The sequence below is a fragment of the Scleropages formosus genome, chromosome 1 (assembly GCF_900964775.1).
Source record: "Scleropages formosus chromosome 1, fSclFor1.1, whole genome shotgun sequence".
NCBI classification, from domain to species: domain Eukaryota; kingdom Metazoa; phylum Chordata; class Actinopteri; order Osteoglossiformes; family Osteoglossidae; genus Scleropages; species Scleropages formosus.
Genome location: NC_041806.1, coordinates 8,949,742 through 8,962,658, shown reverse-complemented (window position 1 = coordinate 8,962,658; position 12,917 = coordinate 8,949,742). Strand labels below are relative to the sequence as shown.

The window sequence follows — 12,917 nt, the reverse complement described above, 5'->3', positions numbered from 1 at the left end:
TTTAATGGTGTTTTCATCGTTTGTCACCCTACATTATTTTCAATGCTGTGGACTAAACCTCACCTGTGCTTCTACCTCCAGGCATTAGTTAGCAGGAAAGAGCATCCAAAGAGGAGTGTGACACCAGATTAATTCAACTGGCTTCCATGGTGTTTCCAGCGCCTTGCCTTGTGCTCCTGAGTGCTATAATTAATAACAAGATGATGTTACACATTTTTATGGGTGAATCAGTCAATCTTCACTGGGTATGGCTTTCTGGGGAAAATGTTTTATTTTCAGAAATTTAATGTGGCTTAAAATAAACAAATGTTATAGGAATGTGAAAAAATTTATAAAATTTAAAAATGTCTTAGTGTATGTATTATAGCTATATGTAAGACTTCAGCAGACATGGGTGCCACAGCTGGTGTCTCCCAGCTCCTGAGATGTTCAGTGGGGTTTGAAACCTGCCTAGGGTGTGCGGAGTTTGCGCTCTTAGACGGGCACGAAAGAAGGCACTGGCAACTCACTTCCATTTCTCCTTTGCCTTGAAAACCATACAAGTAGTTGCTATGAGTCAGGCTTGACGATGACACTTAGACCCTTTGCACATCTTCTTACATCCTTTGGAGTTTGCATGTTCTCCCCGTGCCTGCATGGGTTTCCTCTGGGTCCTCTGGTTTCCTCCTGCAGTTCAAAGACAAGCTGTTCAGGTTTACCTATGGTGTGTGAGTGACAGAGAGTGTGTTTCACTGATGTATGGATGAGTGACCCAGTGTAAGTAGTGTATCTAGCAGTGTAAGTCACCTTGGTGAATAAGGTATGGGCTGGTAACACTACATAGTTGTAAGTTGTTTTGGAGAAAAGTTTCTGATAAATAAAGTAATCTAAAGTAACCTCCATGTAAGACTTACAGAACCTCCACAGCAAGTAAACTGAGGTCTGTATTGTTACACTTTTATTACATTTATTTACATTTATTAATTTAGCAGATGCTTTTCTCCAAAGCAACATACATGGCATAGAAAATACAATTTAATTATTTAATTGTATAGGTTTTACAGCAAACTGCAAGTGGTCAGATGCTAATAAATACCGGACATTGAAGATTAAAACAGGCCTGTGATGGAGCGGCATCCCATCCTTAGCATTTCCTGCTTTGTACAACTGTTTACTAGACGCACAATGTTTCCAAGACAGACTCTGAAACAAAGAAGCATGTGGTTGATAAGAACAGAATATAACTGTCATACAGCAATTTTTAATTCATGACAACTTGAGCCTAACCTACTGAATCAATGAATGTCTATTTGTTAAGCTTTTATTGTGCCGCTGTGGTTGGATTTATCAAGGAATTGAGTCAAACATACTCCCTGTTCCAAATATGTCCGTAAACTTAGATGAGTTTTTCTTAAAAGTTATTAGACAACAGTATCAAATGCCTCAGTGTATCTACTGTGAGGGGGGGGTGCGGTGGCGCAGTGGGTTGGACCACAGTCCTGCTTTCCAGTGGGTCTGGGGTTCGAATCCCGCTTGGGGTGCCTTGCGGCGGACTGGCGTCCCGTCCTGGGTGTGTCCCCTCCCCCTCCGGTCCTACGTCCTGCGTTACCGGGTAGGCTCCGGTTCCCCGTGACCCCGTCTGGGACAAGCGGTTCTGAAAATGTGTGTGTGTGTGTGTGTGTGTGTGTATCTACTGTGACATAAGCACTAGAAATAATTTAAAGTATACATTTCTCAAATAGGCGATTAAATAATACCGTGCAAAAGGAGTGGATTTTAAATGCCGCTTTTCGGTTTAGCTAAATTTTAAATCATTAAACTTATTTCAGACATTCCATATCAGGACAAGACTAGAACTCCAGGAGCCCCTGCTCTAAAAGATTAAGTACCACGTGTGTCACAAGGTGTCTTTACACGTTTAACGTGCGCGTTCACGTTCACGTCGACCAATCAGAGAGTTTTATGACATGTGACGCTACAAGTTGTGTCCACAAAGCTCGTGGCCCAAGAACATAAACAGCGCAAGTCTGTGCTGCCACCTGTCGTGAAAACATATTTAGATGGACGATAATTATAGACATTAAAAACGACATACAGTAGGCTATATGATACACAAGTATATGTGTATGAAACGTCAATACTCACGTACAAATAAATGAATATCACTACAAATATAATTTACACTCAGAACCTGAACGGAAAACAGAACGATAATAATGGTCGGTGTTTTACGGTCTCCTTTGCAGACACAGACAGTTGTCTTTGAAAATACTAGGGGTCTTTACACACTTTTTACCTGGAGATGAATGTTGGATTTTGCTGACTTTTGATCAGGTGTCGTTGTCTAGTCTTGAGTATGTACTACGGGTATGTTCTTTTTACCACGCCTGGTTCATAAGTACCTGCGCTGCAAGTCGCTTCGGACAACACGGCTAAGTAAATAAATGTAAATGTCAATGTAAATAAATGGGAGTGTCCCCTCGGTTCACCTGCTCTGTTCCCATAATTTGGCTAAAGGTAAAAAAAAGACTGACTGCCGTCTACTGGACCGTCTTTGTCAGAAGCGGCGTCTCTGTGTCTGTGTGGGAAGGGGAGGCGAACGGATAGAACACGCCGAACATATGGTGTGCTGCGGTTCCACAGCACCGCAGAGCCCGCTGCGGTGTCTTGCACCAACGCATTGTCTCTCTGAGCAGCCCACTTCACGCATATCTCCTGTGCGCGTCTAATATTTCACGACGAGTCTTTATTTACGCAAGTGCGGGCGCCCCGAAAGCAGCGACCAACAGGTGCCGCTGCGCGCCACTCGTCGCGCGCCGCTCCCGGCTTCCCTCCCGCGGGCCTTCCTGCGGGAACTCGCCGTGGACACTTTGAAGTTGTTCTCAGTGGCTGGTGGCGGTCGGACAGCGCGTACGGGCGGCGCCGCGTCGAGCTCATTCTGCGTTTTTTGCTCTCGGGGAGCCGCAGAGCGGTGCCTAGTAAAGCGCCGTGGTGGGAGCGGGGCTCGACCCCCCTCCTCCTCCTCTCTCTACGTGTGTAAATACTAGTGCGTTTCTCAACTCAAGTTCCCGTGTCCTCTGTCAGTGGCTCTGCCGCCCCCGAGTCGTCGTCGCCGCCTGGCAGAACAGAAGGTAAGACACTTGCTGCCGAAGGTAAGACCCCTGCTGTCCGTCCGCGTGAGGACTCGTGGAGCTGCCGTGTTGTTGAGCCGCGAGCCGCTGTCCACGCGCTCGGGCTGCGAGTGCGAGCCGCACTTCTTCGCGGGTCTCTGCGCGCGCATTCCTCCACGCGCGGCTGGGCCGAGCGCTTAGTTTCGCAGGCTCGCGCCCCCTCCTCCTCCTCCTCCTCCTCCTGCGCCACACAGGGAGCCGCGAAAGCAAAGTTCTCCATTCCGTCTCACTCGGCCGACATGTGGACTTTATGTTAGTCGGTCAGTGCGTATGTGTGGGTGTGGAGACGTTACGCAACTTTTCGAGGGACAATTATTAGCCTGTATCCGCATCTGTTGGTGCGAGTGTGTGTCTGTAAGTAAGGTCTCGTAACGGTGGTGACGCGAGAGAGAGACAGAGAGAGAGACAGAGACTGAGAGAGACACGCGTTCCAGCGAAGGGGAACAACAAGGCCACTCTGTCTGTGTCCCTTTAAACGTCCCTTAACACTGTAAGGTGCTTCAAGTAATCGCAGATAAACCACCTGCTGCTTGTCTTGTGGGTGTGGTGCTGCCCGAGTAAGATCCAGCTCTGGTGGAGTACAGTTGTCATTATGGAAGGGTAATAATAATTTGCTCTGAGGGTTCTGTTACAAAAAGGTTACCACAATTCATACAGCAAGATCTGAAGTGAACCTTGTACATGGTAAAGAGAAATGATTATTGGCCTGCGTGCTGTTGATAACAAGATGTGTGTACATCGCTAATCCCTTGGTGCGTCCTACTGTTTCAATTTCCAGTTGAACTGCAGGAAGGTAACAGTATAAGCAATCACACACGCATTACATTTATTAATTTAGCGGATGCTTTTGTCCAAAGCAATGTGCATCCCATTAAAATACAATTTGTTTATTATATTAAGAGAAAGAGACAAGGCTGCAGACATGCGACTCTTAAGTAAACCTAGTTTGTTACCTTCCGCTCGATGCACCGATGTTCATCGCTTGAGTAGGTGCATGAAATGCAGGATAGATGAATCTTGATAAACTCCTACCAAATTTTTTTTTTTTTTCCCCTAATAAGATACACAAAGAATCACACACCCAGCCGGAGTAGCGGCTGTATGAAGGCTTATCTGGGGATGCTCATGAAGTTACGGTGCGTTAACATTTACACCATACGTGAGCTGGAGAGATCTTGGGCGAAATGGGTCCAAAAAAGGTGAGTTTTCAGACCTTTCTTGAATGTAGACGGAGTTTCCGCAGTTCTGAGGGAGAGGGGAAGGTCATTCCACCACAACGGAGCCAGAACCGAGAACCTCCATGCTTTACCTTTCGTGCACTGGACCACCAAGCGAGCAGAAGTATATGAGCGAAGGGGTCTGACTGGGGTGTAGTGGTTGATCGAGTTCTGTAAATAGCTGGGATCAGTTCTATTGATGCATTTGTAAACAATAACCAGGGTGTTGAATTTGATTTGGGCACCTATAAGAAGCCAGTGCACGCAAAGTAGATGCACACACGAGGTGTGCTTATGTGTCCTGCATCGCTGCCGTGACCCTCTGTGTCATTTGATGCTCTCAGAATAAGGTGGCGTTCACTAGGACGCTGCTTTAACAATGTTTATTAGCTTTGCGGAACGTTGAAGTCAGATGAAGTTGGAGGATCAAATGTAGAAAGAGTAGAAAATGGGGAAGAATGACAGCACCACTCTGATAAATTACATAAAACATGAGATGAGAGATGAAGCCGTCCTTCAGAGGACATCAGGCCGTCTCCAACAGGTCTTATAATCACTCCAGACTTGTCTAGCAGCAGTCTGATGGCCAGCCGGTGTGATCTGTGTGCATATGATATAGATGCTTGTAGATGTATTGTATTGCAATATGCATGTGGTTTTGTACTTGTGCGTGGGTTCCTCTTACTGGGTAGCAGAAGTGTCACCCAGTCACAGCTGGGACAGATCAAGGGCAGATCAAAAGAGATAAATCATTTATGGTGCGCCATTTGTTGATACTGGAATGCATTTCAAAGCCTGTTGCCTGGAATTATATATCAAAAAAGTGAATAATTTCCATCTGTAAAGTGGGAAATGTTAATTATTCTTGTTTTTCATACAAACAAACCAAACTAAACCAGTTCCATACCCAAAATCTGTTTTTTTTTTTTTTTTTTTTTACCAAGCTTTACTTTTATCTTGAATTACAAGCATTAAGGTGAATTTAAGCATTTGTCAAGGACTGAGAATCAATAATATTGGAAAATCAAAGGCAGTTCAGTGAAGGCCATCATTCATAGACTTCTTATTGGATTAAATTCATGTTGAGAGGAGGAAATGAGAAATCAAATTCAGCAGCATCGTCCAGGGCTAAGGGAAATGAGTATATTTTAGCTGTGGATGACTAGGAGTTTAGTTTGCTAGCATGGGCTCCTTATAGCTCCCTGAGTTGTTTGCTTGTATTGTACTTCTGTGCTCTACTTCTGAGTACAGTATATTCTCGGCCACCTGTTTGTTGTTAAATTTTACTCTTCATTTTTGTTTGAAAGTGTTATTTGTTTGATTCGGTATTCATTTTTTTGTTTTGTATGCATAGTGTAAATCCCCTGAGTTTCATGGGCAAGGATGAATCTTAGCTTGGATTACCAGTATTTTATTGCTGTATGTAACTGCAGATTGTTTCTGTCTTATTCTGTTCTGAAGAAAACCTTTCTATGTGGACAAGAAAATCAGTTCAGTAGCAGAGTTCATGGGAAACCGAAGTTAAGTTGCAAGACCTTCCTACACATGTACAGTGAGAGTTGAAATAATTGCAACATTCTCTCATACAGATACTGTTAATCATTTTAAAATCTTAATTGCAACCTAGTTACGTTATTATTTCACAAATTCAGTGGACTGTAACATGATTAACGATTGTTAAAGAATAGAAATTGTGAAATTTTTTTTTTTTTTTTTACTCGTCAATGTTTTTATTTGCAGTAATGAAAATAGTAATATAATAAAAATATAGAAAGATTTTCACCAGTAATTACATTTATAGGACTAAAGTGTTATTTAATAATTCCTCCCAAGATCCCGGGCATTTTGTTTCTAGTCTTTCCTATTTTAGAGGAGTTTTTAAAGTCTGCTTTACACAAACTTTGCATGAATCCCTTGTGATGTCTAATGTGACACTTCTTGTTTTTTTTTTTTTAATTATTTTTAAAAATTTTGTTTAAATGTATATCAGCTTTAGTATTTATTTTGAGAGTATTGGTGATATACTCCACAGTTTATTTCTTAAGAATCCCGGAAACGCACAGTAAATAAAGTATGTAATTGAAGTTTAGGGTTTAGGTTGTTGCCTCAGCACTTAAATACATAAGCCTTTCCTGAAAGATAAGCTTAAATAACTGTTGCTGTTTGCTTTACTGGAAGTAGTCATCAGTCATATGCCCTCCTGCCAGCCTTTCCATTTATATTGTGTCTTTTTCTTCTTTCCTGAACTGTTCGATTTAATTTATTTCATGCTTCCTCTTCCTGGTCCGTGAACTGAACGCGATCCCATCTCTCTTCTGCCTGCAGGATTAGTGGATTTCCACAGTCCTGATTACTGAGCGTTTTGTTAATAATCTTTAATCTACCCGGTACCTCCATCCCATCCCTCCTCACTGCTTCACAGTTGGTCCGATTATCAAATTCAGATTTTTTTTTTTGCACTGTTAATCTTGCCACATATTTCGTGTTGCTGTTTTTTCCGTATTTACCAAAATATGTCCCAGCAAATGCACCGAGATTGAGTCTAGCATTTGTTTCCGCCCGGATGACCCCAGCCGCTTCTCCAGGTTTTCCGTACTTAGCTTGTATTTCTCCTCTATCTGCAGTTCATTCATAGCGCAGATGTGGGTGGATTATTTCTTGAGAATAATGTTCTAAAAAATGAAAATCATTTAATTATCTGTAAGATGTAACTTTATTACTGGGAGTTTTGTTTTTTTCTCAGATAAAATTGTCCAATTTTTCTCTGGGGAAAAAAAAAATGGTGAGCGAGGAATAATGTTTTCCTTGCAGTTTTTTTAGATAAGATGGAAACGTTTGCTCAGCCTTGTGTGCTGTTGGTACCAGTCGATTAATTCACCTTGATCAAATTGACACAAATTCCCTGTAGGGTTCAGGTTGTGATTTTTTTTTTTTTTGGTCTGCATTAAGTACCTTTTTAATCATGTAAATAAATGAACCAAACGTTTAGGTGTATTTAAACATCACAATACAACTTATCTCCCTGATGTTTTACACTTTCTTGATGGGTTAGCCTTTTTTTTTTTTTACCAGCCAAACCATTTCATGAAACGTGAATTAGAATGTTAATAGTGAGTGCAAATGCAAATATAATTTTTCTCTGATAGTATGGTTTAATTTCTTACCTAGGGCTTTTCAGTCTTCTCTTATGACAGAGCAAATGAGATGAAACATTTTTTTTTTTTATCCTTTTGTGTAACTCTTCTGGACATAAAAACATTTGCATATATGACTTTTCAGCTCTGTATATGTCTGTAAATAATTTGGGACGGGGCTTGCCACTCAACAAGGAACTAAATTTCCACATTTAAAGTAGCTAACGGCAGATATGTGCCTGTGTGTGTGTGTCCCGTCTGGTGGTCTTTGGACTTTCTCTCGTGAATACGGGGGCAGACACGTTGGCCTTGAGTGCCCACCCTTCTCAGTGTGTTGGAGTGTTTATGGATTAGAGGGGGATTTTGCCTGTGGGGGCCATGTGCGCTTGAGGTAAAGCTGCGATAGTCTTTGTTCAGCCTTGTCTGGAAATATGCACACGCCCAAACACATGTAGAGTGTCTCTGATGTCACCCTAACACGTCGGTTGTCTATTGCATGGGTTGTGCCGTGCATCGGCCGTGAAAATGACATCTGAAATTATTTCATCCTTTTGTGATCGGTGTTATCGTACCCCTTCCGTGCAAAGTCATATGCAAATAAATACGTTTTGTGAATAAATGTGGCAGTGCACCTTACTTCCGCTGGGAAGGCAGCCTTCTCAAATTCAGAGACTAATGTACGTTCGTTTGTCCTTGAATGCGTTTTCACCGGCGCGTTCGCGCGTTCCTTTTTTGTGTGCGAGGGGAACACCTGCGCAGCACTATGCAAACTCCCTCAGCTGCCGCCTGCGTTTCGAAGCGAATCCGCGCAGGATGGCGGGTGCGCGTGCAGGTTGGACTAGTTTAGAGAGGACTGGGGAGGGCTGTGGGCTGCGCATCCATATCGTCCCACGCTCTGTGTTTACAGGGGTGTCGGAGAGCGTGTTCAGGGTCAGTTCCATGGGAACAAGAAGTTCGGTCCCTCTCGCGTCTCGTGGTGTCCCACATGGTAATCCATCCCTTCATTACAAAGCAATCCTAGTCTTTCTCCTTCGCTTCCTGGGGGACTAGAATCCGCAGAGTCCGGGCTTTTCAATTATTACCTCATGACTCACCGCGTCCGGCGGCCGATTAAAGGCAGCTCTTGCACAGCACAGCACGGTCTGTCGAACCATCTGTTTGATTCAATTTGATTTTTATTACCTGACTTCAGTGGGTTTATGGGTTCAAGCCCGTTTTGGCCTCCGGTCCACAGATTTCAGGTCATGTGAGGAGATTACAAGGTTACTGTTTGGCTCTGGCCTTCATACCGTTGGAATGGCAACACATGTCAGGGACACATGACATGTTCTGGGGCTTAATTACATCAGACCTGTTTCTATGCGGGTGGCGCAGTGGGTTGGTCCGGGTCTTGCTCTCCGGTGGGTCTGGGGTTCGAGTCCCGCCTGGGGTGCCTTGCGACAGACTGGCATCCTGTCCTGGGTGTGTCCCCTCCCCCTCCAGCCTTACGCCCCGTGTTGCCAGGTTAGGCTCTGGCTCCCTGTGACCCTGAATGGGATAAGCAGTTCAGAAAATGTGTGTGTGTGTGTGTTTACGTGCTCCAACATGGTGTGTTCTCACTTTTGCAAATGTTTCTTTGGCTGAGACTTTCCTTTAGACATGACATACTTGGTGGTATGACATCATGCTTCAGTGCTGGGTATGCGCTACTCCACATCTCTCATTTGGCTGCATGCTTGTGTGTGTGTGTGTGTGTGTGTTTTGCATGAGTTAGGATGTATGAGTCTGTAACTGTGTGTGTCTGTGAAGCTGCTCCAGGCTGCCTACCCCTTCCTTGCTGGACAAGCAGGTGGCAGCAGCAGGAGGTGGGGCAGGTGGAGGCCGGCAGCATCCCCTGGGGTGATGTGGGTAGATGAGGCTGGGGACGGGAGCAATCACCCTGCAGCTGTATGGGAGCTCCCGGGCCGGCACGTGCCCTGTCAAGCACTGTCGCGGAGCATGTGAGGAGCCCTTGATCGCGCCGACTGCAGCGTCTCCCCTCCGCTCTCTGTCAGACTGCATCCCACACAAAAGGGGAAACTTTTGTCTCAGATGTGCTCAAGGTGCCATTAAATATGCATGCACTTTTTTTGATTTTCCGTGTGTTTTTCCCAATGAAATTTTCACATGGCGAACCAGCGCCTTTCATGCTGTGTATGGAACTCCACTTTAAGTGCTGTTCAGTTTCTCCAAAGAAGATCAATGTATTGACTCTGCAGTATCTATCTGTATGGCGTCCCTTTTTGCGTGTGCAGTTTCAGGTGTACTCGTGTCCTGCGAGCCCCTCTGGGACCGCACGGTGACCTCCTGAATGACCACTGGCTGCTATGTGAATCCCATATATGGATCAGAGATACAGCGCAGACTGGGGATTAAACTGGAATAATCTGGTAATTCATTTAGGTGAAGTGATTGGCTCATGGGGAAACCAGGGTTCCCTGGCTACATGGACGTCTCACAGCCTGGAGCAATCACTGTAGGGACACCAGTAAAGCATCTTGATGAACAATGGGGGAAGAGAGTCTCTGTAGCTTGTTCTACCATCGGGGCTTAGATATGAAAGTGTAATACAGATAGCTGGTGACAAACATTTGAATCGTGGAGAATGCTGGCTGTGATTTATTATTTCTAGGAAGCGGCTTGCATTTTTTCACTTGTGTTTTTATCTAATTCATGCCAGGAAGAAGGCAAATTTTTTTAAATAATAAGTGAGGGCGCACTGATGTAGTGGTTTGTTGAGGACAGAATAACTCCACGTATTGTTGTTTTTGACAGCTTGCGAGCACATGGTAATCCTCATTTCCCATATGCACTTCACATAAACTGCTTGGAGCGACAGCTTTCTTTACAACACGGGCTACTTAAGAACAAAAGCGTAAATATAGTTTGCGAAGGTGTCTACGGGCATATCTCGAAACTTGATCATATCTTTTTTTTTTTTTTTATTCAGAGAAAAGCAGTCATTTAAATTCTTGTATATATGTTTCTGTACATGTTTTTCATGTCTGTTGTCAGGGATTTTTACATTTCAGCCTTTAATTTTTGTCCTTCTGAGTGCTGTAGAAAGTTAAGAGCTGATGAAGCACAGGGATGCGTAGGTTCCCTTCTGTCTGCGACGCTGTTGAGAACAAGAGAGCAGGTGGAGAAAGGGCAGAGTGAATTCCCTCCCATACGCCGTCTCTCCGGGGCTGTCAGGTTGAACACCCTCTTCACCGTCCTCTCCGGTTCAGTGTGCTTCCCACCTTTCCCTGTCCCGGCCTAGGCTCCTGTCTCCAATGCCAGGCGCTGCACTGTCTTCTGCCCTCCGAACCCCCTCCCTTTGTCCCGATCGGTCTCTGGAAGGCCTGGCTCAACACAAGACAGCAGTTAATGAAATTTCGCTTTTTATCGCATTACAGAGGTCACAGCTGCACAGATTTCATTGCCAGTTTATTTTTTCCTCCCTTCAAGTTCAAGTGTGCTTTATTAGCATGACTGCAGTTACGAGCTCTGTGGTGTTGACAGAGCTTCTCCGAACAATAAGACAGAACATTAGATCCCCCCCACCCCATCACTCCCCCACCCTTCACCCTGCTCTCCCCCCAAACAACACCCTCTCTCTCTCGCTCGCTCTCTCTCTCTTTCTCTGTTTACTGCCCCGCTGGCAAAAAAAGTGTGTGTGTGTGTGTGTGTGTGTGTGTGTGTCTCTGCCTGCCTGAGTGCATGTTTATGGAACTCGCTTTACCGTTGTGTGTGTGCGTGTGTTGCAGCCAGCCACTAAGGGAACAGAGGGCCATTCTCTGGAGCCGTCCTGTGGGCAGGTCTTTGGCGGTCCCCACATAAACCGAGATAATCTTTGTTATTGTTGCGTGGGTCATTTGGACACTGGGAAAGAATTTATTTCACCTCTCGCCTCTGCGTGCCACCGACCATCCTCACCTTAGTCTCTCTCGCTGTCTCCGTTTCCTTGTGTGTGTGTGTGCGTTTCCCCGGTGCTCCCTCTCCTCTCCTGACTCCTCCCTGTCCCCCGGTGTGTCTGCATGGCTGAGATCTGCGCTTCAGATTATAGTGTTTGCGTGTTAATGTGTGCTAGAGACAGGGGTGGCACTTTAATTGGTGCCTTCGCCACGCAGCTGTCAGATAGCAAGCGCATCTGTTTCACTCGTGCGCACGCCCCGGCGCGCGGCCCCTCGCTGCCTTTTTACTCGCTCAACTGGGAGTGGTTCGACGTGGCTTTTCTTAGAAGCGTAATCTGTCGAAGTCGATTATTAAAGTCAGCCTCGCTCCGTTTTCGTTCCGCGATCGTGAATGAACGAGCGAACCACCGAACGAGGCCGTTTATAGAACGGGGGAGTTTGTCACACGGAAGTATGGATCGCTAGATGTAGGCCCAAGAAACCAAGTCGCAGTTAAGCGTTTTGAAAGAAGCAAGTGTACGTTTACATGGCTGGCAGCATTTTAGGAACATGAACATAAAAGGATAAAATGGGACAAACTGTATTTAGGTAGTTCTTTTTTTTTTTTTTTTTTTTTTTTTTTCTGCTGCCATGTTATTTACAGTGGTTACTACCTTTTTATTATATTCACAAAGAAGAGAGGCATGCTAATGTGCCATTCCATTACGGAGGGAGGGAGGGAGACTAATTATCTTTTGACAGGAGGCAAAAGCGGCCGTGGGGGTCTCCTTTACGTCTTGTTGGGAGTCGACCCGTTTCTCCAGCGCTGCGGATGCGGGTGTCTTAACGTTGGCTGCCGTTGCCGTACGTTTTATTTCGCAAATGATAAATACGATTTTACATTTAGCAGTCTCCAAAGCGACTTACAGTGTTAATGTACCTGCAATAATTTACCTGTTTAAAGAGCTGGGTAATTTTACTGGAGCAATTTAGGATTGGTACCTTGTTCAAGAGTGCTACAGCTGGAGGTGGGAATTGAACCTGTGACCTTTGGATCCAAAGGCTGCAGCTTTAACCAGTACCGTACCAGTAGCCCCACCAGCTATCCGCTGTCATGGATATTAAGATATATTTTACGTTTCCTAGTTGTTTTTTGAGGTTCTTTACCTTTAGTAATCTATTTTTGCCGAGGCTTTTCCTTCCTTTTGGTCATTAAGTATGTTGTCTGTAGTCACTTTGTTCAGCGAATGCTCAGAGGTGTAACAAAAGTAATGTGAGGCTAGTACAATATTACTATTTAATGCACTTACTGTTATTTTTGGCATCCCTCTTATCTTTCTTTTTAATGTATGTATTACGCAATCACTCTCCTTTTGTGCAGCGCTGCACAAAGTGTTCTGCAGCGATGCTATTGTTCGGGGCAGTGTGCAAAATTACATTTGATTAAAGCCTCTTTTTTTGGACCCTTTGGTGTGTGCTGCCACGATCAAAGAATGCGCCACTGCGTTTTGGCGGGTTCCAGGT

The 12,917-nt window shown here is 44.7% G+C and overlaps 1 protein-coding gene across 2 annotated transcripts in view; it reads left to right on the top strand.

Annotated features, from left to right (window-relative positions):
* The first annotated feature begins 2,572 nt into the window (after positions 1-2,572).
* Positions 2,573-12,917, top strand: part of plxnb3 (plexin B3) — a 50,522-nt gene continuing 40,177 nt past the window's right edge. For both annotated transcript variants that reach the window (XM_029251817.1, XM_029251816.1), the window contains exon 1: positions 2,573-3,110. The gene's annotated coding sequence lies outside the window, so the exon portion shown is untranslated. The remainder of the gene's footprint in view (positions 3,111-12,917) is intronic.